The sequence below is a fragment of the Scyliorhinus canicula genome, chromosome 11, assembly GCF_902713615.1.
Source record: "Scyliorhinus canicula chromosome 11, sScyCan1.1, whole genome shotgun sequence".
Classification (NCBI taxonomy): domain Eukaryota; kingdom Metazoa; phylum Chordata; class Chondrichthyes; order Carcharhiniformes; family Scyliorhinidae; genus Scyliorhinus; species Scyliorhinus canicula.
In genome coordinates this window covers 118,094,185-118,121,210 of record NC_052156.1, presented here as the reverse complement: position 1 = coordinate 118,121,210, position 27,026 = coordinate 118,094,185, and the positions used below count along the sequence as shown (strand labels likewise).

Below are 27,026 nucleotides of genomic sequence, written 5' to 3'. Positions count from 1 at the left end.
ACCAGAACATCTTCTGTTTTCTCTTTATGAAATAGTTCTTCAATTTCTGTAAAATTGATTTACGATCTCTGCCTCAGTTGGCATTTGTGTAAAGCATTCCACCTTCGAATTAAGTCTGTGCAGAGAAATATCTTATAACTTCCTCCTTCATTCCCCTGTGTATACCGCTGAGCCCATCCTCAGTTACTAATTCCCCAAATAATGGAATTAATCTCTCACTTTTTACCCAAACATATATCAACAAACAACAGTGCTTAATATACATCTTGTGTGGATTGACCTGCAAGTCCAGCAATCACTGTATGGCACAGATGAAAAATATGTTTGGAGATCATGAGGGTTAGAGATTGACATCAGCTCAGCTTTTAACATGTGAGGAAATTGTAATGAATGTTGACAAATTTGTTCCTACACCGAATATTCACTACACCAAAATAAGTCACTGGTGGATCACTGGGTATAAGTGAGCTTCACCCAGGCCAAGAGGTCGGGATGAGTGGGGATAAATGCTTGGCTGCCCATGAACTGAATGAACCAGCTTCCTCCTCCTCTTCCTCCTGAGGTGGTCAGTGAATCTTTGGTGGGAAGAGTTGTGCCCTCGTTATGGCCAGCTTGTGAAGGACGCAGCAGTCTACTGCAACTTGGCACACATACCCTCGTGAATACTGGAGGTCTCCACCCTAGTGAATACTGGAGGACTCCTCCAGAGTGGTCCAGCCAGTTGATCCGCGCTGTTGTTACACCCCAGCGGTATGCTCCATGCTTTCTGAATGTCAGCATGGCTTTCATTGTACACGTGGTGGTCACATGTGTTTGGGTTGTGGAGTGCTGCATGAATCAGGTGGAAAGCAGATAGTCCTCGTCACTCAGTAACCGCTCTCTGGTTTGACGTGGTGTTTCAAAGATTGAGGGAATGGGGGGATAATACAGAAAAAAGCATCATGATTTTCTGCGAGGATACTGGACATTTATCAGCATGACATGCTCAGCCTGACACAAATGAAGCATTTGGCAAGTAGAACATTTTGTGCGTTTTAGCTGTCTCTGCATTTAGATACAGAACATGCAAAACCACATGTGTGCAGTCAATGGACCTTGGGGAAACCACTATCCTGGCAAAGGTATGTGCATGCTCTGTCTGCATCTCTCTGTTCAGAGGGACACAGTGGCCTGGATTTTCGCGGAATGGTGGAGACTCTGTGGTAACTCCAAAATGGTGGACCGACCCTGGATCAAGGTGACATCTCCCATATCCAACTGAAGCAAAGTTTGTCCTCAGGTGGCACAGTGGTTAGCACTGCTGCCTATGCCACTGAGGACCTGGTTTCGATCCCGGCCCTGGGTCACTGCCTGTGGGTTTCACCCCCCCCACAACCCAAAGATGTGCAGGTTATGTGGATTGGCCACACTAAATTGCCCCTTAATTGGAAAAGAATAATTGGGTACTCTAAATTTATTATAAAAAAAGAAACAAAGTCTGTCCTCTCTGGTGCATGCTAAAGATCTCATAACACGATTTGAAGAAGAGCAAAGAAGCTGGTGTCCTGATTAATATTTATCCCTTCACAAGCAACTTTAAAATCGATAATATAGTCATTCACCTTATTGGCCTTTGTGAAACCTTGTTGTGCACATATTGCATTGTCTACATAGACAAAGTGACTACATTTCAAAGTAATTAATTGGCTGTGAGCCACTTTGGGATGCTCTAAAGACAGAAAAGGCATTATCTAAATATAGCTTGTTGAAGCCAGGCAATTGTGTTCCCTTGAGTGAAATGACTAAAGACAAACTAGTGCCTTTCAAATAACCAGGAGGGGGACTCGAGAAAAGAACTCATTCATGTGGCAACCCACATACAAAATCACAATGATTCATGATTCCAGGAACGCATCTTCAGCAAGGAAAAGTCCAAGAGGGATTTTTAAAAGTTGCTTTGTATTAAAAGGTGATAACTTGCACCTTGGACATCAAATGATATTGTCATTAATAAGCCTGGGAAGAAGCTTAAGCATAGATTTAAAGGGAAGTGTTAATTTTACTGTAATTTTGGTGCCATGGCATTGAGTAACAGGAAATTGAGGTATTGATATTTTGAAATTTAATACGGCTGGTGAAATCACCTGAGCCTTCAATCAAAAGCTCAGTGATTCATAAGATGAAACTTAAAACTCAACAAAGAAATTACTAAACTAAGGCTAGAATTTTCTTGGCCCATCATGTTGGGACTTACCGCGAGACATGCGGCAGGCCAGCCAAAGGTCCATTGGCTTTCGGTGGGAGGGAAGATTCCGACCTAAGAATCTGAGAATTATACATTTGTAAAAACAATTTCATAACTCAAAGTGACCAGATTCTCACAATAAACACTTTGGACTCTTCATAGCTGTCAGAGAGGAGTTAGAGGTAAAGTAAAAGTAAAGTTGAGATAGTCCCAGATGACCATAGGCTGCTTTCCCCTTTGATGGGGGAGAGCTGACTGATTGCGATTTAACCTGAGGATCACCACACCTCAGGCGAGGGGCAAGGTTGAGAAGGCAGAACATTCAAGAATAAGGAGACAGCAGTGGTTCTGATCACAGGTTTTCCAATTCTTGTTAGGTGTGTGATCATCAGCATTTAGCGATAATTTAGAGATGCATGGAATACTCATAAAAGAATTAGCACAGATGCGTTCAAGGCAAGTGTTGTTTGATGAATATAACGCAAGTCTTGTTGAAGAAGTAATTGATTAACTAGGTAAAGAAATGTTTTTATTCATCCATGGGATTTGGTATCGCTGGTTGAGCCAACATTTATTGCACATCCCTAATTGCCCTTGAATTGAGTGGCTTGCTCGGCCATTTCAGACCGCAGTTAAGAATTCCTGAGGGTTTGGAATCATGTGTAGGCCAGACCAGGTAAGGATATTAGAGAACCAGGGGGGTTTTTACGACAATCAGCAATGGTTTCATGGTCATCATTAGACTTTTAATTCCAGATTTATACCATATTCAAGTCTCATCATCTGCCTTGACGGGATTTGGATCTGGGTCCCCAGAACATTAACCTGGGTCTCTGGATCATCAGTCCAGTGACAATATTACTAGGCCACTGCCTCCCCGTAATCATCAAAAGGCATTTGTCATAATATCCACTCATGTATATCATGAGATGCAGACAGGCAGTGATTGACACACAGGATAACCAATGAACACACACAACACAGAACAACCAATCACCAGACAGGACACCACCACTATAAAGCCCACAGGGGATTAAGGCTCTTCCTCTCTCACAGGACACAGCTAGGGAGATAGTCGCAGTGCACAGGCCAATGAACATCATCACCATATGATAGAGAGCTAGTCTGGTCAAGCCAGTAGGAGGTTATCAGTTAGGTTAATAGAGTGTCAACTGACGGCAGATTATGTACAGCAATCAACAGGTTCAATAAAACAGTGTTGGACCATCTCCTGTGTCGGAAGCCTGTTTCTCGTTTTACTGCATCCAGTTGCAGTCAATGTTAGATCAACACAGATAACACATCAGCATTCAGTAAGGTATTTTAAACGCAATTAAAAAAGACAAGGTTGAAGCATTTGCGAAAGTCTTCAGCTAAAAATATTTAGTGAATAATCAATTTTGATTTCTTCCTGAGGTACCCAGAATCACAGATCCTCGTCTTCAGCTAATTTGATTCATTCCATAGTATATTAACAAACAGCTGAAGGCACTGGATATTGCAAAGGCCCTGACAACATTCCAGCAATAGGACTTGTGCTCCAGAGCTAACTGTACTCTCGCAAAGATGTTCCAGTATAGCTACATCACTAGCGTCTACGTGGCAATGTGGAAAATTGCCCGAGTGTGTCCATAAAAGCAGGACAAATCCAACCTGGCCAATTACCACTCCATCAGTCTACTCTCGATCATCAGCAAAGTGATGTAAGGTGTTGTCGACAGTCTGATGATTTGACACTTACTCAGAAACAACTTGTTCACTGAAATTCAGTTTGGGCTCAGTCAGGGCCACCGAACTCTTGCCCTCATTATAGCCTAGATCCAAGCACAGATAAAAGAGGTGAGGTAAGAATGACCGCCCTTGATATCATTTGACTGAGTGTGTCATCAAGGAGCCCTAGCAAATCTGGAGTCAATAGGAATCAGAGGGGAAATCCTCCACTGGGTGAATTCGTACCTGGCACAAAGGAAGAAGGTTGTGGTTGTTTGAGGTCAATCATCTCAGTCCCGGGACATCACTGCAGGAGTTCCTGGGGTAGTGGTCCGTGGCCCAACCATCTTCAGCTGCTTTGTCAATGACCTTCTCTCCATCATAAATCATGTTCACTGATAATTGTACAATGTTCAGCATTATTCACATTCTTCAGATACTGAAACACAGTGCCCATATGCAGTAAGGACTGGACAACATTCAGGCTTGGACTGATAAATGGCAATTATCATTCGCTCCACACAAGTGCCAGGCAATGACCATCCCCAATGAGAGAGAATCCAACCAACTCTCCTTGACATTCAGCGGTATTATCATCTCTGAATCCCCCACTATCAACATCATGAGGGTTATCATTGACCAGAAACTGAACTGGACCTGCCATATAAATAATGTGTCCACTTGAGCAGGTCAGAGGCTGGGAATTCTGAGTCAATAAACCCAATTTCTAACGCCCCAGAATCTGCCCATCAGTGAACATGATTTATGATGGAGAGAAGGCACAAGTCAGGAGTGTGATAGAATCCACCCCACTTGCCTGGATGAATGCAGTTTCAACAGTACCCTAGAACTTCAATACCATCTAGGTCAAAGACGCCGTTTGACACCCTGTCCAGCACCTTCAACATCCACTGCCTCCACCACTCATGAATTGTTTTAAACAATGCGTATGATGTAAAAGCAAGTATAGCACAGATAGAATCTTGGCTGGAAATAATGGGGTACATTTTCCAGCCACTCCCACCGCAAGAATTGTCATGAGTGGGACAGAAAATGTGATGGTCCGTTAACCTTGGATGGGAATTTCCAGTCTCGGGGTGGGCCCAACTGGAAAATCCCACCCAAAGACTGAGGTTTAATGGCTCAGATTGGAGAAGGCCTGCAAGTGGTGTACCCTGCAGTGAATTGCTGAGTTCACTTTTATTCTTATAATAAATAGATTGTTTGGACTTCGAACTTTAGAAATCGTACTATGCAGAAAGAGGCCATTAGCTCACTGTGTCTGCACTGACCAAAAAAGGGAAGAATACTTTTCAGCATCTGGTCCGTAGCCTTGCAGGTTACAGAACTTCAGATGCAGACCAGGGGTGGAATTCTCCGACCCCCCGCAGGGTCGGGGAATCGCCCGGGGCCTTCGTAAATCCCACCCCCGCCTTGGCTGGAATTCTCCGCCACGCGGGAATCGGCGGGCACGGGAATCACGCTGCGCCGGTCGGCGGGACTCCCGCGGCGATTCTCCGGCCCGCGATGGGCCGAAGTCCCGCCACCGGCACGCCTCTCCCGCCGATGTGGTTTAAACCACCTCTGGTGCCGGCAGGAGCAGGCGGCGCGAGCGGGTCCTGGGGGGGAGCGCGGGACGATCTGACCTCGCCGGGTGCCCGCACGGTGGCCCGGCTCACGATTGGGGACCACCGATCGGCGGGAGGGCCTGTGCCGTGGGGGCACTCTTTTTCTTCCGCCGCCGCCACGGCATCCACCATGGCGGAGGCGGAAGAGACCCCCTCCAACGTGCACGCGCCGGGGTGACGTCAGCGGCCGCTGACGCTCCGGCGCATGCTCGGACTCATGCCGACCACGAAGGCCTTTCGGCCAGCCCTGACGCCAGTCGGCGGGGCGCCAAAGGCTGTTGGAGCCGGTCGGCGGAGCCGGAGCCACTCTGGCGCGGTCCTAGCCCCTAAAGGTGCGGAGAATTCCGCACCTTTGGGGAGGCCCAATTCCGGAGTGGTTCTTGCCACTCCAGTACGCCGGGACCCCACGCCCCGCTGGGTAGGGGAGAATCCCGGCCCAGGTACCTTTTAAATGAGTTGAGGATTTCAGCCTCAACCACCTAGTTAGGCAGTGAATTCCAGGTGCCCACCACCCTCTGGGTGAAAATATTTTTCCTCGTCCCCTTTAATCAGTCTACTAATCACCTTACATCAATGCCTCCTGGTAATTGACCCCCTCAGCGAAGGGAAACAGGTCTTTTCTGTCTACCCTGCCTAAGCCGCTCAGAAGTCTGTACACTTCAATTAGGCCACCCCTCAGCCTCCTCAGTTCCAAGAAAAATAACTCTACCCTATCTAATCACTCCTCATTGCTGCAATCTTCAAGAGCTGGCAGCATTCTTGTAATCTCCTTTGTACTCTATCCAGAGCAATTACGTCTTTCCTGTAATGCGGTGACCAGAACCGTACACAGTTTTCCATTCAGAAAAACATCCATTGATCTTCATTCTTTGTTTCATGTCACTGAACCAATTTTGAATCCAACCTGCCACTTGCCCCTGTATCCCATGAGATCTAAGTTTTCCAACCAGTCTGCCATGTGTGACCTTGACAAATGCCTTACTTAAATTTATATAGACTACACTACCCGCCACTACACTACCCTCATTAATCCTCCTTGTTTCTTCCTCAAAATAATCTATTAAGTTAGTAAGATACGATCTTTCCCTAATAAAACCATGCTGACTATCCCTGATTAAACCATGCCTTTCTAAGTGACAGTAAGTTCTGTCGCTCAGAATTATTTCCAATAATTTTCTCACAAATTAGGTCAGACTGATTGGTCTTTGGTTTTCTGGCCTGTCCCTCGCACCCTTTTCAAATAAGGCCCTAGTGATTTATCCACCTTCAAGGATTCCAATCCCTCCAGTGCTTCCTCTCTCACTAGGTATATTATATCTAATATTTCACACTCATCCTCTTTAAGTAGAATGCCTGAATCATCCCTCCCCTTAGTGAAGGCAGAGACACAGTACTCTCTGTGAATTCTGCCCACATCTTCTGAACCAACCCACAAGTTACCATGTACATCTCTGATAGGCCCTACTTTTCCTTATTTATCCCCTTGCTCTTAACGTATTGGTAAAATATCATCGGATTTTCTTTAATTTCACCTGCCAATATTTTTTCATCTCCTCTCTTTGCTTTCTAAATTTCCATTTTTACTTCACCCCTGAACTTTCTATATGCCTCCATGCTTTCTACAGTATTCAGTCTTTTGTGACTGCCAGAAGCTTTCTTTGTCTGCCATTTCTTGGCCTGTATGCTTCTGGATAACCAGGGGGTTCTAGATTTGGCAGTACCACCCTCTTTCTTTGTGGATTCTAGATTTGGCAGTACCACCCTCTTCTTTGTGGGTTCTAGATTTGGCAGTACCACCCTCTTTCTTTGTGGGGTCATGTCTACACCGTGCCCATGAAATTTTGCATTTGAATGTCTCCCACTGCTTTGACACAGATTTTCCGTTTAATAGCTGCATCCAGCCCACTCTCGCCAATTCATCTCTCAGCTTTGTAAAATTTGTCTTCCCTCAATTTTTAACGTTTGCTCCTCTTCTATCTTTGTCCTTTTCCATAACAATGCTAAATCTAACGATATTAAGGTCATATTATGGGGGAGGCAGTGGGGTAGTGGTACTGTTGTTGGACTAATAATTCAGAGACCCAGGGTCATAATGCTCTGGGGACAAGGGTCCCACCGTAGCATATGGTAAAAAAAAACCATCTGATCCTGCCCAGAGACCAACCCCCATGCTCGATCTACCTCAAGGATAACCGCCAACATGAATATGCGCACCTCCACACAGGGTCCCCCTTCCACCTGAACCATCCCAATGGAAACCACAACCACAGACAACCCCCTCCCCCTTCCAGGGAACCTCCCCATCCCAAACCTCCCCAACAGAAGCACACTCTAGGAGGCAGTGCCAGGGAGTAGTACCATGGTACTGCCCAAAGTTGTGAAAGGAAGCTTGCTGTGTTAATGGATGTTTTTTTTAATAATTCATGTAGCACTAATCCAGTAATGGAAACCCTTCGGCTTCTGTCAACAGACTGAAATAGCAAACAATCTTTTTATAACACTGCAGACAGTTTTTTCCAAAGAGTTAAAGGGCAGGGATTTTAAAAGTCTTGACAGCTTGACAGGTCCCCTTGATAAATTTGATAATTCCCTGCTTCTGAAAATTTTGGCAGTTGGCTTTGACAGGTCTGCTGACAGCGCCAATATGCTTGACAATAACCACCCCCATAACCGGTTCCAATGTCCCAGTAACCTGAATCCACCCTTATCTCTCCAGTCAAGCATTCATCAGCTCTAACCTCCTATTGTCTAAGCTCACTAGTATGTGGCACTGATAGTAATCCAGAGATTACTAACTCTGAGGTCCTGCTTTTTAATGTCTTACCTAGCTACCTAAAATCTGCTTTCACAACCTCATCCATTTTACTACCTATATTGTGTTACCAATGTGAACCTTAACCTCTAGCTGTTAACTTTCCCTCTTAATAACATCCAGAAGTCGCTCTGGGCTATCCTTAACCCTGGCACCAGAGAGACAACATACCATCCTGGAGTCATATCCACAGCTACAGAAATGCTTGTCTATTTCCCTAACTATCGAATCCCCTCTTCCGCTCTTATTCCTTCCCACCCATGAAGCTGAGCCACCTATGTTGCCTATTTTGACACTCCTCTAAGGAACCATCACTCTCACCAGTGTCCAAAATGGAAAACCGGTTTGCGAGCAAGATAGACTCAAAAGACTGCTGCACTACCTGCCAGCTTCTCCTAGACTCTCTGATGGCCACCCATTCCCTCTCCACCTGTGCACTCCTAACCTGTGGTGTGACCACCTCCCTAAACATGCTATCCATCTAGTCCTATGCATCGAGAATGCGCCATAATGACTGCAGCTCAAGTTCCAAACTCAAAATTCAGGTTCCGGCCACTGATGACACTTCCTGAACATGTGCCTGTCTAGGCCATGTGAAGTGTCCACGACTTCCCACATGCTACAGGATTGGCATTCTGTATGTCCAATCTGCTCCACCAAATCATAAGCTTCCTTTTCAACTGATCATTATGACCTGGAGACGAGACAGTGAAATAGATTTGCTCACCAGTCAGCTTGTTCTCTTGTTCAGACTGCTGAAAACTGATACAAAATCTATCAGATGGAACACTTCTTTCGTTCTATGTACCAGGGTCCCACATGAGCCAAATTTCCGCCTCTCACTCAAGCAGAATTTCCTGTCTCCTCCTGTCTGATACTCATTCGGTAATACTTATTTGAATTATGGAAAGAGATGTCCTGTTTGAACTTGTAAATCTCTACAAGAAGAAAAAGTCAGAGGAATTTCAAACTTCTGAGCCAGATAGTTTAAGTGGAATATGGTTTCCTGCAGTGTTAATAAATCTGAACAGAAACAATGTATAATATATGGTGAATGAGTAATGCCCGGTAAACGTTACCTACTTAGAATCACATAAAGCTTTGGCTAAGGTAACACTCTTGGGGCTTCTGTGCAGCATTTGATTTCAGAGGAAATACATTGAGCTGGATTGAGAACTGACTGGTAGTTCAAGATGGATTGGGGACAGTTTGAACATTGGCCTCCAGTGGTTCTCTATGGGGATCAGTGTTGTGACTGTTGCTCTTTACCAGTGTTATTAAAGATCTGGATGTCAGCATTGGGATAATGAACTGCAAATTTGCAGAAGATGCGAAGATCTGTTTTTGAGTGTTAGGTCTGTAGATGATGTTCGACTATTTCAGGTGGATTCTAATGTGTTGGGAGATTGGACTCATGATTGGAAAATTATGTTTCATTTGGATAAATGCAACATTTTATGTGAGTGAGGAGAATGCTCAACATTCATACATCCTTAGTGAAGTTGTATAAATCTCTAAATGTATGTGAACAACCCCATGAAGGAATAGCTAAACCAAATAGAGTGTTGGGTGTTGGGGTGCATTCATGAGAAAATTGGCTCTAAGACGATGCATCATATTTTGCTCATGATTGGGCTTCATTTGGAAGACCTTACCCAATTTTAGTCTTTTCATATGGTGAGTGTTATTGAGGTTTTGGAATGGGTACTCAAAAAGATTGCCAGGCCAATCCTAATTTAAAGAATCTCATGATGGGTCGAAGAGAGTTGGGATTCTATAGTTATTAAACAGTTGACTACATTCTCCCCTCTTGCTGTCATCCAGCTAGATGGGGTGGCACTTAACTGTTACCATTTTTATCCATTTAATCAGTGTTGCTGATGATGATTTCTCTTCCTGCTCCTAAACCTTTACTTCTGGGGTCTTGGCCCCGTCTTTTTTCTCATCTACATGCTGCCCCTCAGTAACATCACCCTAAAGCACAACATTCTCTAATGTACACTGACGACAGCCAGTTCCACTTCATCACCACCCACACACCTCCTACATTATTGATATTGGCCTGCTTAACTGACACATTGGATGCTCAACAGCATACTCCAGTTTTCTCCCAAAATCAAAAGATATGCAGGCTGGCTGGATTGGCCATGCTGAAATGTCCTCTTGTGTTCAAAGATATGCAGATTAAGTGGGGTTACAAGGTTGCGGGGACAGGAAAGGGAGTGGGCCGAGGTAGAGTGTTCTTTTGGAGGGTCAGTTCAGACTCGATGGGCCGAATGACCTCCTTCTGCACTACGGGGATTCTACGAATCTACACCCTTTTAATTTAACACACTATGGATCCCTGATTTTGGTCAAACATTGGTGATCGTGCCTTCTGTTGCCTTGATGCTATGTTCTGGAATTCCTTCCCTAACCTTTTCTGGCTCTTTATCTCATTTCTCCCTCACAAGACCCTCATTAAAACCTACTTATTGACCAAGCTTTTGATCATCTGCCCTAATGTATTATGTGGCTGGCGTCGTACTTTATTTTTTGGCTCTCCTGTGAAGTGCCTTGGGATGTCGGGACGATTTTCTACGTGCATTCGCTGTCAGTGAGAATGGCGACGCAGGCAGAGAATCAGGAAATGCGATTCTCTCCGGAGAAATTGTGCTTCCCGATTTGCCCCAACCCTCGCCAGTGACGTCACGGGGTTGATGCCCACAAAGGGCGAGAACCTCAATTTAATGGATTTGAATATATTTAAATATCGCTACACAATTCTGCACCCCCCCCCCCTCCGCCACATGACCTCCCGTCACTGAATATTCAAAGCTTGCCAATGTAACGTCACGTGGACAAGGTTTACAACAGCATTTTTAAAAATGAGATTCAGTTGAGGGGATGCCTCTGGGGGGGGGGGGGGGGGGGGGGGGGGGGGGGGGGGCAATTGTAAGTATAACTCCGAGAGGAGATGGGCATCTCTGGGAAGTGTCCTGGCATAGGCTGGCATTGTCTGTTGGCACAGGCAGACAGGCCCTCGTGGGAGCCCCATGGATGGGGTTCCCAGTTATGGGGGGGGAAAGAGAGTGGGCACTGGGGGGGAAGAGAGTGGGCACTGGGGGGGGGGGAAGAGAGAGTGGGCACTGGGGGGGAGGGGAGAGTGGGCACTGGGGGGGAGGGAGTGGGCACTGGGGGGGAGAGAGTGGGCACTGGGGGGAGAGAGTGGGCACTGGGGGGGAGAGAGTGGGCACTGGGGGGGAGAGAGTGGGCACTGGGGGGGAGAGAGTGGGCACTGGGGGGGAGAGAGTGGGCACTGGGGGGAGAGAGTGGGCACTGGGGGGGAGAGAGTGGGCACTGGGGGGGAGGGAGTGGGCACTGGGGGGAGGAGAGAGTGGGCACTGGGGGGAGGAGAGAGTGGGCACTGGGGGGAGGAGAGAGTGGGCACTGGGGGGAGGAGAGAGTGGGCACTGGGAGGGAGGAGAGAGTGGGCACTGGGGGGGAGGAGAGAGTGGGCACTGGGGGGGAGGAGAGAGTGGGCACTGGGGGGGAGGAGAGAGTGGGCACTGGGGGGGAGGAGAGAGTGGGCAGTGGGGGGGAGGAGAGAGTGGGCACTGGGGGGGAGGAGAGAGTGGGCACTGGGGGGGGAGGAGAGAGTGGGCACTGGGGGGAGAGAGTGGGCACTGGGGGGAGAGAGTGGGCACTGGGGGGAGAGAGTGGGCACTGGGGGGAGAGAGTGGGCACTGGGGGGAGAGAGTGGGCACTGGGGGGGAGAGAGTGGGCACTGGGGGGGAGAGAGTGGGCACTGGGGGGAGAGAGTGGGCACTGGGGGGGAGAGAGTGGGCACTGGGGGGGAGAGTGGGCACTGGGGGGGGAGAGTGGGCACTGGGGGGGAGAGAGTGGGCACTGGGGGGGAGAGAGTGGGCACTGGGGGGGGGAGAGAGTGGGCACTGGGGGGGGAGAGAGTGGGCACTGGGGGGGAGGAGAGAGTGGGCACAGGGGGGGGAGGAGAGAGTGGGCACTGGGGGGGGGGGAGGAGGAGAGAGTGGGCACTGGGGGGGGGGGAGGAGAGAGTGGGCACTGGGGGGGGAGGAGAGAGTGGGCACTGGGGGGGGAGAGTGGGCACTGGGGGGGAGAGTGGGCACTGGGGGGAGAGTGGGCACTGGGGGGAGAGTGGGCACTGGGGGGGGGAGTGGGCACTGGGGGGGGGTGGGCACTGGGGGGGAGTGGGCACTGGGGGGAGTGGGCACTGGGGGGAGTGGGCACTGGGGGGAGTGGGCACTGGGGGGAGTGGGCACTGGGGGGAGTGGGCACTGGGGGGAGTGGGCACTGGGGGAGTGGGCACTGGGGGGAGTGGGCACTGGGGGGAGTGGGCACGGGGGGAGTGGGCACCGGGGGAAGTGGGCACCGGGGGGGAGTGGGCCACGGGGGGAGACGTGGGCACCGGGGGGAGAGTGGGCACCGGGGGGAGAGTGGGCACCGGGGGGAGAGTGGGCACCGGGGGGAGAGTGGGCACCGGGGGGAGAGTGGGCACGGGGGGGAGAGTGGCACGGGGGGAGAGTGGGCACGGGGGGAGAGTGGGCACGGGGGGAGAGTGGGGCACGGGGGGAGAGTGGGCACGGGGGAGAGTGGGCACGGGGGGAGAGGTGGGGCACTGGGGGGAGTGGATGGGGGGAGAGGGGGCACGGGGGAGAGTGGGCACGGGGGGAGAGTGGGCACGGGGGGAGAGTGGGCACGGGGGGAGAGTGGGCACGGGGGGAGAGTGGGCACGGGGGGAGAGTGGGCACGGGGGGGGAGGGGGTGGGACACGGGGGGAGATGTGGCACGGGGGGAGAGTGGGCATCGGGGGGAGAGTGGTGCACGGGGTGAGAGTGGGCACGGGGGGATGAGTGGGCACGGGGGGAACGAGTGGGCACGGGGGGAGAGATGGAGCACGGGGGGAGATGTGGGCACTGGGGGGGAGATGGGCACGGGGGGGAGAGTGGGCACTGGGGGGGGGAGAGTGGGCACTGGGGGGGGGATGATGTGGGCACTGGGGGAGAGTGGGCACCGGGGGGGGAGAGTGGGCACTGGGGGGAGAGTGGGCACTGGGGGGAGAGTGGGCACTGGGGGGGGAGAGTGGGCACTGGGGGGGAGAGTGGGCACTGGGGGGGGGAGAGTGGGCACTGGGGGGGGAGAGTGGGCACTGGGGGAGTGGGCACTGGGGGGGAGAGTGGGCACTGGGGGGGAGAGTGGGCACTGGGGGGAGAGTGGGCACTGGGGGGGAGAGTGGGCACTGGGGGGGGAGAGTGGGCACTGGGGGGGAGAGTGGGCACTGGGGGGGAGAGTGGGCACTGGGGGGGAGAGTGGGCACTGGGGGGGAGAGTGGGCACTGGGGGGGAGAGTGGGCACTGGGGGGGAGAGTGGGCACTGGGGGGGAGAGTGGGCACTGGGGGGGAGAGTGGGCACTGGGGGGGGAGTGGGCACTGGGGGGGGAGTGGGCACTGGGGGGGAGAGTGGGCACTGGGGGGGAGAGTGGGCACTGGGGGGGGGAGAGTGGGCACTGGGGGGGAGAGTGGGCACTGGGGGGGGGGAGAGTGGGCACTGGGGGGAGAGTGGGCACTGGGGGGAGAGTGGGCACTGGGGGGAGAGTGGGCACTGGGGGGGGAGAGTGGGCACTGGGGGGGAGAGTGGGCACTGGGGGGGAGAGTGGGCACTGGGGGGGGAGAGTGGGCACTGGGGGGAGAGTGGGCACTGGGGGGAGAGTGGGCACTGGGGGGGAGTGGGCACTGGGGGGGAGAGTGGGCACTGGGGGGGAGAGTGTGCACTGGAGGGGCACTGGGGGGAGTGGGCACTGGGGGGAGTGGGCACTGGGGGGAGTGGGCACTGGGGGGAGTGGGCACTGGGGGGAGTGGGCACTGGGGGGAGTGGGCACTGGGGGGAGTGGGCACTGGGGGAGTGGGCACTGGGGGGGAGTGGGCACTGGGGGGAGTGGGCACTGGGGGGGAGAGTGGGCACTGGGGGGGGAGAGTGGGCACTGGGGGAGAGTGGGCACTGGGGGAGAGTGGGCACTGGGGGGAGAGTGGGCACTGGGGGGGAGAGTGGGCACTGGGGGGGAGAGTGGGCACTGGAGGGGCACTGGGGGGAGTGGGCACTGGGGGGAGTGGGCACTGGGGGGGAGTGGGCACTGGGGAGGAGTGGGCACTGGGGGGAGTGGGCACTGGGGGGAGTGGGCACTGGGGGGAGTGGGCACTGGGGGGAGTGGGCACTGGGGGGAGTGGGCACTGGGGGGAGTGGGCACTGGGGGGAGTTTGGCACTGGGGGGGAGTGGGCACTGGGGGGAGTGGGCACTGGGGGGGAGTGGGCACTGGGGGGGAGTGGGCACCGGGGGAGAGTGGGCACTGGGGGGGGGGGGGGAGCGGGCACTGAGGGAAGTGAGGGAAGGGCACTGAGCGGGCCCTGAAGAAGGAGCCGTGCTCCGAAAGCTCGTGTTTGAAACAAACCTGTTGGACTTTAACCTGGTGTTGTAAGACTTCTTACTGTGCTCACCCCAGTCCAACGCCGGCATCTCCACATCATGACTGAGGGAAGGAGCATGCAAGCATAGGGCAGTGAGGAGGGGAAGCGCCTCCGATACCTTTGTGATGGAGGCTGGTGTTCCACTTCAGTTCTGATCGCAGCAATGTTCAAAGATGGTGCCTTGACGTCTGTGGAACTGAAGCCAGCTCTATCAGGCCCCACCCCAGCAGTGACATAAACCACGGCCACTCTTTGTTTTCTTATAGAGGCTGAAGGTCACGAGTGAAAACTGGTCTGTGCAGCTGAGTCTATTACTTTGAAAAAATGTGGTAAGATTCCGCCCAGTGTTTTTTTTTTATCAGGCCAGATAGTTCGATGTCAGGATGTAATTCTTTACACAAGAAATAGCGGGCCTCTGGATAGACTGAGACCTCATGCAGAGTGTGCCAGTTCGCTGAATTACTTGAGGTGAGACTGGGCCCTGTGTCTGGTTGGAGCAACGTCACCTCTTAGAAAAACGAGACACTTGAAGTTGATCTCATCGTGAGACAGTTTTAATCACCTAATTTGGTGGGAAAGGAATTTCCAAAATGTGCTTCCCTTCAAACATCCTGGCCTTTAATCAGTTTTTCACATCTCCCAGGAGATCCTTGATTTTGGGGGAAGTGGGTGGAGAGTATTTATTGTGATTCACAAAGTATTGCAATTGTGCAGGGCAGATTGGATGAATCAAATGTGTTTCACCTGTCCGTCATTGTTAACAAGTTCATGCTGTATTTGCAAAGAGCTTTGATCCTCCTGTTATGTTTCTTCTTGAGGACTTCAAGATGAAAGCATGTTGAACAGAATATCTAATTGTGTTGTGCAGCTGTTGCTTATTTGATTGCTCTCCTTCTGTTTGCTTTGTGGTTTTAAACTTAAAACCTGATTTGTTGTTGAGTTCACTCATGAGAAATGAGGTACTGAAGGCATTTAGGGTAAATGCGCTGAATAAGAGCAATTCACCAATAGGGTCTTCTGTTTAGTGATCCTGGGCGTGTGAATGAAAGCTAACCTGGATTCAGCATGGGAAAGATCTTGAGCACAAGAGCTGAAATGATCTTGATTTAAAAGGGACTAAAAATGGGCTAATGACAGCTGAGGTGAAACAGCTGATCATTACTCACAGCTAGAACAGCTGTGGGTGTACAGGGAGTGGCACTTTAGTGATGATCAAAGAAAAAAAATTGTTATTTCAGCCTTTTTGCTTGTCATGTTTTATTCTACATCAGTGAATCTTGTTTGTGACCTTTTCCCTCAAAAAAAAATGTTGCAAGTCGTAACCAGAGGAGATGAATTCCAAAAACCTCTATCAAGCAAATGCACGTTTGACATGAATGAGGAACTGACGTCGGAAAAAGCAGACACTGCAACAACAAAAAAATGCAAAGACTATAACCTGAGACAGAAGGCTGGATTCTTCTGCCCCGCCCGCTGCAAGATCGCCACGGGCAAGACGCAGACAATGGAGAAGTCCATTGACCCCGGGCGGGGTTGTCTGGTTGCCGGGTGGAGACTCCCGCCCAGAGAGATAAGCACATCAAAGTTGCCAACAAGTTGGTGAACTGGCTTAGTTTTTGTGGTGGCTCGAGGCAACATTAGGGAGACTTCCACTATAACTGAACTTGGTTCTATAACTATTACTTGGTAACAAGTAAAGGTAAACTAGCCACAGGCGCCCAAGCCCCGTGCTTTTTCTCCAGTGAGGGGCCTCATTACCACAACCCTCCACCCTTTAGTCACTCAATAACATATTTACAGAACAAACTGTCTGAATTTACTATATACCACAAAATGTTTGAGGAAACACAAGGGGAGAGAATCCACAACAGTTCATCACAAAATTACTCTGTCGGAGGATTTTCTGGGTCTCGTAGACCACCTTAGTCCCACAACCGGCTCCTGCAACTCTGAGGTAGCAACGTTGTCATCCGTTGAAGATTGTCTCTGAGATTCGAGCACTACAGCAGGGACATCCACATCTCCAGCTCCCACCTGGGTTGTCGACATAGCCTCCTCAGAACTCTTAAGTTCCCTCTGCTCTGGTTAACCACAGTACATTGATGCTGCCTGCTGGACCCAACTGTTCCGAAATTGGGGTTATCTCTCCCCACCGGTAGCGGGTTTCCATATACAGCGGAGAATGGCCGAAAAATGGATTCGGAACCAGTGGTGGCTCTGGCCCCCTGCCGACAGCAGCAGCGAGCTACACACCCCATGCAAATGCCAACACCATGCAAATAGATCATTTGCATCCGATTAACAGACTGGAAGCCTGATTCTCCAGCCCCCATGATCGTCTCAGCCGGGAACACGTGGGCATGAATTGGTTGAAGTATTTTCAAGCATAGCCCTGATGCGGGGGACCCTGCATTGGGTCAAGGCGGGTCGGTGTATGATGGAGGTGACCCCAAAGTCCATCGGAAGGACCTCTTTCCACCGCCCCAGAACACAAATCCTTCTCCCCCCTGTGGGGACTATCTCAATTGGGGCTGTTTTGATCACTTTAACCATGTTTAATCTGTACATTTCTGGTTCTTCAACTGAATCCCTTTCCACTTTATTCACTGGAATCATAACTTGTTTTTGTTTTGATTTGGCGTACCCTGTCTGGCACAGCAATCTGCCGGGCTATGGCCCTTTCTATTGCACCGAAAACAAATACACTCTTCGCAGCAGCAAGCTACTTGGAGGTGGTCACCCCCACATCGATAGCCATCATCTTGACAATGGGCTGATGACCCATTTCCTCCCTGGCCATTGACTACGCTCCTGTTCCTGAGCTTGTGGCTGAACTTCCTTTGTGTCTGTCGGCCTGAGGGTGTGCTTCGCAGTTATACAATTCCACAGCTGGTTCACCTCACCCTCTTGCATGCTTTGAAGCTCTGATGTGTCCTTCCCAGAGCACTCTGCTGCCTGAGCTATTTTGATGGCCTTCTTTAGGATGACCTTTATTTCAGCTAGAAGCTTCTTTTGCACACTTATATTGTTAATACCGCATACTAAATGGTCAAGCAGCATGTCAGTGAGCACTATGCCAAACTCAAAATCCTTGGCCATTCGCCTGAGTCTGGCAACAAAAGGGAGGTTATCTGTTCTGGGTCCCTGATAGCTGAATTGAACTTGCAGCACTGTAGTATGATTGAGGGTTGAAATGTTCCCTGACCAGCGTCACCAACTGGTCAATTTACTTTTTGTCGGGAACCTCTGGGGATGTCAACTTTCATATGACGTTAGAGGTCTGGGCCCACAAAAAGCTAATAGTATAACCTTTTGTTTATCCTCCCCTGTTATTTTGTTTGCTGTAATAAAGCCTCTTAATATACTGGTCAAATGGGTCAAACTTCCCTCTCTATTCTATGATGTAGTCGATGGTTTTCGATTTCCCTGTTTGTTTTGGAGGCTTCTCCCTTTTCCCTCAAATTCTGAACTGCTGAAGACTTGCGAGCGAGCCAGTTTACACTCGTCATCAATGTGGCTGCTCTAAGCTAGCCAGGGAGACTTCTTGCAAAACAGAACAAGGGTTTACTGGTACTAAGTAAAGATAAACTTTACACAAGCACAGAGTCACTAGCCAGGTCTTCATCCTCTGGCTCCAGGGTCCATCCTGCCCAGGACCCTGCTCCCAGAGACCAACGTATTTTCCCCTTTGGTTGGGCTTCTGTGCATCCTCATTTCTATAAACACTGTAGCAAGGGAGGATTACTGATGGAAGTTCAGAGTCACAGAGGTCATGTGCATGGTATAGGGGAATTCTTTGTCAGTCTGCTTATTTTTTTTCACTGATTACATTTTCATGTGCATCATGCTGGGAGGTGCATGTCCGGGGGGGTTAAGGTGCAGGGTATCATTAAGCAGATTCTCCTGAAACTAATTGTCACTTATAACCACATTGCCCCCACACCTGTGTCATCATTGGCATCTGTCTCCATTAGTTAAACCTCAGCCTGACTCCACAGAAAGAATGACCACCCACAGGCCCCATGTGAGCCAAAAGGCCTGTGTTTTTTTATTTTCATGGCTGCCAGCTGAGCTTCCTCCATTGCATCATATTATGTGTAATCATTGGGGGGAATCCAGGTTATTTAATTAAATTTGTCAGTTTACACAAAATTGGTAGAGACTGGCGGACAGCTCCTGTGGGAATTATTGTTTTAATGAGACACCTGAAGCAATTGGCTCCATGATCCTGGACCACAACATTGGAAGGTTGAGTGAAAAATCAGTGAGCTGACCTTGATTACTGTGAGTGGTTTTTCCTGTGCCTGTAATAATACTGAACCTCATGAATAATCAGTCAAGAACCAGGCTGACAAATATTAAAGGTGAGCAATTAGGTTAATTCATATTGAAGGTGAAAAGCCAGAGATATTATTACACATGTACAGGGTCCTGAAAGCTGGCTTGTAAACTAAGAATGCCAATCAATATGTAAACTGGGAGTATTTATTTCTTAACTTATTCGCTGAAAATCAGAATAATCAGTACACACTAATAATAATAATAGCTTATCGTCACAAGTAGGCTTCAATGAAGTTACTGTGAAAAGCTCCTAGTCGCCACATTCCGGCGCCTGTTTGGGGAGGCTGGTCCGGGAATTGAACCCGCGCTGCTGACCCTGTTCTACATTACAAACCATCTGTCTTAGCCCACTGTGCTGAACCCACCCCTACTAGTTATTTCTTGTCTAAGGTCGTATGCCAAAATACAACATTTCACTCTTCTGGTAACTTAAGCATGTAGCTTGAAGCCTTAGTTACTTGATGAGGGGTAGTAGCAGGATAGAGCAGTGTCAAGTTCATAGTCTGACACGAGGTGGAACTCTCAGCTTGCACAAAACTCAGCAAATGCTTGATCAAGGCCCCACCTCTTGGCGAGCAGTGGTGAAACTCTTTTGGGTTCACTTGCACTGAGAAAAACATCTGTTTATGACCCTGAGCCATGTATTTAAATTCAAACCTCAAAAATAACAGCTGCCTTCTGTGCCCTGTTCTCTGCAATATGGCCGCAGGCATGGGTGGTGATGACTGTGGTAAGATGGCAAATCAGAAATTTTCTTTCAATTTAACAAGCTGTCGCTCTTGATCACCTCCATGCTTCTGATAATTCTGGAAATATATTTATCTGGAAATGGTTCTTCATAATCTGGTCTATTGGAAGATTTAGTGGTCTGCACCTTGAATTACAGTTCAGTCGGCCCCACGTTAAAACTAGCATTGGCTCAGGATTTCCATGAGACCTGCGTCATTGTGAAGGAGACATTTACATTGCTCTGCAAATTTTATGACACACAAATAATAGCGCATTTTTTGTGCTAGCACAGCACAGGGGCTGGTTTAGCTCACTGGGCTAAATCGCTGGCTTTTAAAGCAGACCAAGCAGGCCAGCAGCACGGTTCGATTCCCGTACCAGCCTCCCCGGACAGGCGCCGGAATGTGGCGACTAGGGGCTTTTCACAGTAACTTAATTGAAGCCTACTCGTGACAATAAGCGATTTTAATTTTCATATGGCACTTAGATTATGCTGTAATTTCCCACATCTTTCGCTCCCTCTTTATCCTTCATCAAAACTGTGAACTATTAATTATAAGAGTACAAAATACAGCGAATGCTGGAAATCTGAAATAAAACAGAGAATACTGAAAATACTCAGTCCATCAAACTGCACCTGTGAAGAGAGAAACAGAGAAGTTCCAGGTCGATGACCCATCCTCAGAAATTTGCAGAATGAGCTGGATGAATCAAGAAGTCAGAATTAATTGCTCAAATTAAAATCAACTCTACTTGTAAATTCACTGACTAAACGCTGCCATATGGTTGGCTCAGATAAGACCATAAGACCATAAGACCATAAGACATAGGAGTGGAAGTAAGGCCATTCGGCCCATCGAGTCCACTCCGCCATTCAATCATGGCTGATGGGCATTTCAACTCCACCTACCAGCATTCTCCCCGTAGCCCTTAATTCCTCGCGACATCAAGAATTTATCTATCTCTGCCTTGAAGCCATTTAGCGTCCCGGCCTCCACTGCACTCCGCGGCAATGAATTCCACAGGCCCACCACTCTCTGGCTGAAGAAATGTCTCCGCATTTCTGTTCTGAATTTACCCCCTCTAATTCTAAGGCTGTGCCCACGGGTCCTCGTCTCCTCGCCTAACGGAAACAGTTTCTTTGCGTCCACCCTTTCTAAGCCATGTATTATCTTGTAAGTTTCTATTAGATCTCCCCTTAACCTTCTAAACTCCAATGAATACAATCCCAGGATCCTCAGCCGTTCATCATATGTTAGACCCGCCATTCCAGGGATCATCCGTGTGAATCTCCGCTGGACACGCTCCAGTGCCAGTATGTCCTTCCTGAGATGTGGGGACAAAACTGGACACAGTACTCCAAATGGGGCCTAACCAGAGCCTTATAAAGGCTCAGTAGCACATCGCTGCTTTTATATTCCAACCCTCTTGAGATAAATGACAACATTGCATTCGCTTTCTTAATCACAGATTCAACCTGCATGTTTACCTTTAGGGAATCCTCGACTAGCACTCCCAGATCCCTTTGTACTTTGGCATTATGAATTTTCTCACCGTTTAGAAAGTAGTCTATGCTTGGATTCTTTTTTCCAAAGTGCAAGACCTCACATTTTCTCACGTTGAATTGCATCAGCCATTTCCTGCACCACTCTCCCAAACTGTCTAGATCCTTCTGCAGCCTCCCCGCTTCCTCAGCACTACCTGCCTGACCACCTAACTTCGTATCATTGGCAAACTTCGCTAGAATGCCCCCGTCCCTTCATCCAGATCATTAATATATATGGTGAACAGCTGTGGCCCCAACACTGAACCCTGTGGGACACCGCTGGTTACCGGCTGCCATTCCGAAAAAGAACCTTTTATCCCAACTCTCTGCCTTCTGTCAGACAGCCAATCCTCAACCCATGCCAGTAGCTCACCTCGAACACCATGGGCCCTCACCTTACTCAGCAGTCTCCTGTGTGGCACCTTATCAAAGGCCTTTTGGAAATCCAGATAGACCACATCCACTGGGTTTCCCTGGTCTAACCTACTTGTCACCTCCTCAAAGAATTCTAACAGGTTCGTCAGGCACGACCTCCCCTTACTAAATCCATGTTGACTTGTTCTAATCCGACCCTGCTCTTCCAAGAATTTAGAAATCTCATCCTTAACGATCGATTCTAGAATTTTACCAACAACCGAGGTTAGGCTAATTGGCCTATAATTTTCCATCTTTTGTCTTGATCCTTTCTTGAACAAGGGGGTTACAACAGCGATCTTCCAATCGTCCGGGACTTTCCCTGACTCCAGTGATTTTTGAAAGATCTCAACCAACGCTTCCGCTATTTCTTCAGCCACCTCCCTCAGAACTCTAGGATGTAGCCCATCGGGGCCAGGAGATTTGTCAATTTTAAGACCTTTTAGCTTTTTTAGCACCGTCTCTTTTGTAATGGCAACCATACTCAACTCAGCCCTGTCCCGCTATAATTTTTGGGATATTACTCATGTCTTCCACTGTGAAGACAGACGCAAAGTACTTATTAAGTTCTCCAGCCATTTCCTCGTCTCCCATCACTAGCCTTCCAGAATCAGTTTGAATTGGCCCAATGTCTACTTTGGCCTGTCGTTTGTTTCTTATGTATTGAAAGAAACTTTTACTATCATTTCTTATATTACTGGCTAGCCTGCCTTCATATTTGATCCTCTCCTTCCTTATTTGTCTCTTTGTTAACCTCTGTTTGTTTTTGTAGCCTTCCCAATCTTCTGATTTCCCAGTGCTTTTGGCCACTTTATAGGATCTCTCTTTTTCTTTGATACATTTCCTGACCTCCTTTGTCAGCCATGGCTGTCTAATCCCTCCCCGGATAATCTTTCTTTTCTTGGGGATGAACCTCTGTACAGTGTCCTCAATTATGCATACAAACTCCTGCCATTTTTGCTCTGCTGTCTTCCCCACTAGGGTCTGCTTCCAGTCGATTTTCGCCAGTTCCTCTCTCATGCCCTCGTAATTACCTTTATTTAACTGTAACACCATTAGAGTTGCCTTCTCTCTTTCAAACTGCAGACTGAACTCAACCATATTATGATCGCTGCTTCCTAAGTGTTCCCTTACTTTAAGATACGACCAGCACATTGGGCAAAAAGACAATCGGTGGATTTATACAAACAACAATCTGTGGCCTCCAATGCTGCCTCACCTTTCAATCTGTTGTCGCCGCTTGTAGAATCTGACCATTGATGAGGCTTTGCAATTCTATGATTGGCTTGAGATAGTCGGTAGATATGGTTTTCAGGAGACAGGCTGTTCCATGCCTTGTTCTCTTGGATCCTCCTAGTCATCTGACTCTTGCTGTCATGAATATATCAACAACAAGTTCACTGTCTCAATAACATAACTATTAACCCATTACTCTACAATTTATTTCATCCATATTTCTTAATCCTCACAATAAACCTGCTCCTGGGCCTGTTCAGCACCAATAGGTCCAGGCAGTAGGCGATCAAGGGGGCCATCTTCAAACTGTCTGTCCCTTTACCGTGGCTATATTCCCAGCCGAGTGTCCCTGAAGAGGGAGCACGTGATGTCTGTCTGCACTATCAACGCCTTCCATGCACAGTGGGCACGACGGGGACTGGAGTGTTTCATCAACCACATAATGTTTTAAGTTCAGACAGCTGGGCGTGTGCAAGCTGTCAATCACATTCTGATAAAATTAATTTCACATTGTCATGAATGAAAGCCTTGCAAATCAAAGACCTGAGGGAATTTAAACACAGCTGATATGGTTTTCCCATTCTAGGGATTTACAAGTGCTGTGTCCTCTGCCTGAGCCAGCGGGTGTACTGCACACGAAGGTCATTCATATTGTGAAGGAAATACAAATTCTTTATGGCATCGTTTAAGATACACAGCACAGAAAGAGGCTTTGCAATCCAGTCAGTCCATACTTGTGCATATGCTCCACTCAACCTCCTCTTATCTTTTCTAATCTAAATCTATCACCACATTTCTCTGTTCCCTTCTCCCTTATATGCTTCTCTGACATCTACTTAAATGCATTTATATTATTTACTCCAAGCACTCCATGTAACAGCTACATTTTCATTATTCTGCGGGTAAAAAGTTTCTTCTGAATTCCCTATTGAATTTCTTGGTGACTGTCATATATTGCTGGCCACTGGTTATGCACGTCCCTACAAAAGGAAACATTCAATAAAAATCTGGAATTGAATGTCTAATGATAACCATGACACCATTGCCAATTGTCGTTCAAAACCCATCTGGTTCACTAATGTACTTTAGGGAAGGAAATTTGCTGCCCTTACCTGGTCTGGCCCACATGTGACTCCAGATCCACAGCAATGTGGTTGACTCTTTAAATGGCCTAGCAAGGCATTCAGTCCAAGAGCTGAGGCAATTAGGGATGTGCAATAAACGCTTGCCCAGACAGCAACGACCACATCCCATGTTAGAATAAAACAAAACCTTTCAGAACTTTAAAGATCTCTATTAGGTCACTCCTCGGCCTTCTTTTCTCATGAGAAAAGAGACCAAAGTTACTATTGCAATCCTGTCACAATGCAATGCATTTTCGAGATGTAAGTGGGAGCAGCTGTTACCCATTGTTGAAAGGTTTGGGCATTATTCAGAAGCATATTTAAGAAGCAGTTTCCACCTGTGCTGGGGGAGGAATGAGTCTAGTTGCTTTGGGTTTTTGGGAATAAACCTTTGCTAAAGAAAGATTGACAGATGCTCCCCCCCCCCCCCCCCCCCCTTTGGTCAGTGAATAAGCAATGAATTCCAAAAACCCAGTGTGTCAATCCTTTCCTGACATGTACACTCTTTTGGTACACATTTCTGGTGTAATCAATGTAAATCTTCTTTGCACCCTCTTCAGTGCCTCTCTCTCCCTTTTCTAATATGGCAGCCAGAATTGCAAACAGTATTCTTTATGTGTGGTCTAACCAAGGCTTGATAAGGTTTATCATAACCCCACTATTTTTCAATTGTATTCCTCTACAAATACAGCCTGTTCTTGGATTGTTTCATTTCTTCTATCCTTGCTAACTTGCAGCACAACCTTTCGTGATTTTCGTGTTTTTTTCAATTGAAATGTTTCACTTATTTTTACTGTGTCATTAACATGAAGGGAATAATGAAAAGTAGTTTTTTTGCATTGAACTGTAGACACCCATATCAATGCCATTGCTGATCCTTCCAGAATTCTCCATTTCCTCTGCAGTGAATGGGAGATTTAGCTGAACGCCGTGGGTGGGTCGGAGAATTGCCAGGGGGAGCATCATTCATGCGATGCCGCTCCAATGCCGGTCCGCCGATTCTCTGGTGATCGGAAAATTGTCGCTGGCGCAGCGCCGGTCAGGGGCTGCTCTACGTGACTCCCTGGCAATTCTTTGCGTGCGTTGGGCTGGGCCCCGCCGGCACCGTTCATGTGTGGTCTTACCCGACTGGACCTCGGCATTCATTCTGCTGGGGGCGGCCTGGTAGGTGGATGGGAGGGGTGATCCGACCCCCGGGGGGGGGGGGGGGGGGGGGCCTTCACCATGGCCTGGCCTGCGATCGGGGCCTACCGATCAGCGGGCTGGCTTCTCCTGGTGGGGGCCTATTTTACTCCGCGCCGGACCCATGTAGTTCTCTGCCATATTGCGTCGGGACTGGCATAGAGAAGCCAACTAACGCGCATGCGCAAATTCGCGCCGGTCGTAACGTGCATGTGCGAATTCGTGCTGGCCGCAGCGCACATGTGCAGACCTGTGCCGCCCGTTTAACAGCGGTATCGGCAGCTGGAGCTGCGTGAGTCGTTCCAGTGCCATGCTGGCCCTTGTGAGCCACAGGATCGCTGATCCTGGGGGCATATTGACGCCGTCGCAGGATCAGAGAATCCCGCCCCAAATTCACCATCCTCGCTCGCAGTGGTATGAGGCAGACTCGCAACGGAGAAACCCAGCCACAATACAGACAATCACTATTCCACTCACAAACCATGTCATCTCCCAGGAGACGCAAAAAGATAAGAATAAAAAGTCAATTTGGGCGAGTAGTCCTGGAATTTATTTTCTCGGCTCCCTGAGATGATCCTAACCAATCCAGGAAATTATTCTGGCCCTGTTTAATGTCAGACAGTGTCTATCCTTTGTACAATGTGCTCTCTACACCAGCCAGTAACTATCACTTGAAGGTATTCAACGTAAGAGTCAATTCTGAGGTGCAATATCCTGTGTTCAAATGTCAGGCCATTTCCCAGGCATCTGAGGCAGGGCCCCAAATGAGGAATTTGGCCCCTTGTTTATACTAACAAATAGCCACATGGCTGCGTAAGGACCTTTATAAGAATTTGGGTAGCCCTGAGCCAATTGCTATACTCAGGTTTTCGGACATACTGTAGTCAATAGCCACAACCAAACAGATAAGTAGAAGATTTTGTTTTAAGCTGATGGGTAATCATTGAGCATTAGGATGTTTGTCCAAACCTCTGCCTTTGAATCCTTATTCAACAGTCCACCACCATCCATGACTGAATTGACAGGACTACTAAACTCTGATCTGGTCCATCGGTTCAGAGATTGCTCAGCTCCGTCTATAGCAGGCTGTTTCTGGGCAGCACGTGGCACAGTGGTTAGCATTGCTGCCTACGGCGCTGAGGACCCGGGTTTGAATCCCGGCTCTGGGTCACTGTCCGTGTGGGGTTTACACATTCTCCCCGTGTCTGCGTGGGTTTCACCCCCACAACCCAAAGATGTGCAGATTAGGTGAATTGGCCACGCTAAATTACCCCTTCATTGGAAAAATAATAATTGGGTACTCTAAATTTAAAAAATACCTTGGGGCTACAGACTGTGGGAGAATACATTTAAACTGCTGTTCATGGCCAACAGGGCATCATGGATGCCCAAGTTTTAATTGCTAGAATGGTTCTTAATCTATCCCTTTTTTTAAATTCATTGTCGTGGAGGAGTCTGGGACATTGGCTGATAGGTATGATGTGGTGAGTATGTTATGTCAGTTGCTTGACTGGACTGTGGGATTGCACTCCCAATTGTGGCCCAGGTCCCCAAAGGAAAAAGACATTACTTGACAATTAGTCTTAGCCGGAAGAGGATT

At 48.8% G+C, this 27,026-nt stretch overlaps 1 protein-coding gene across 3 annotated transcripts in view; it reads left to right on the top strand.

Annotated features, from left to right (window-relative positions):
- The window catches only part of LOC119973325 (golgin subfamily A member 6-like protein 7), a 60,487-nt gene that overhangs the window by 32,764 nt on the left and 697 nt on the right, over positions 1–27,026 (top strand). The gene's annotated exons all lie outside the window — the stretch shown is intronic.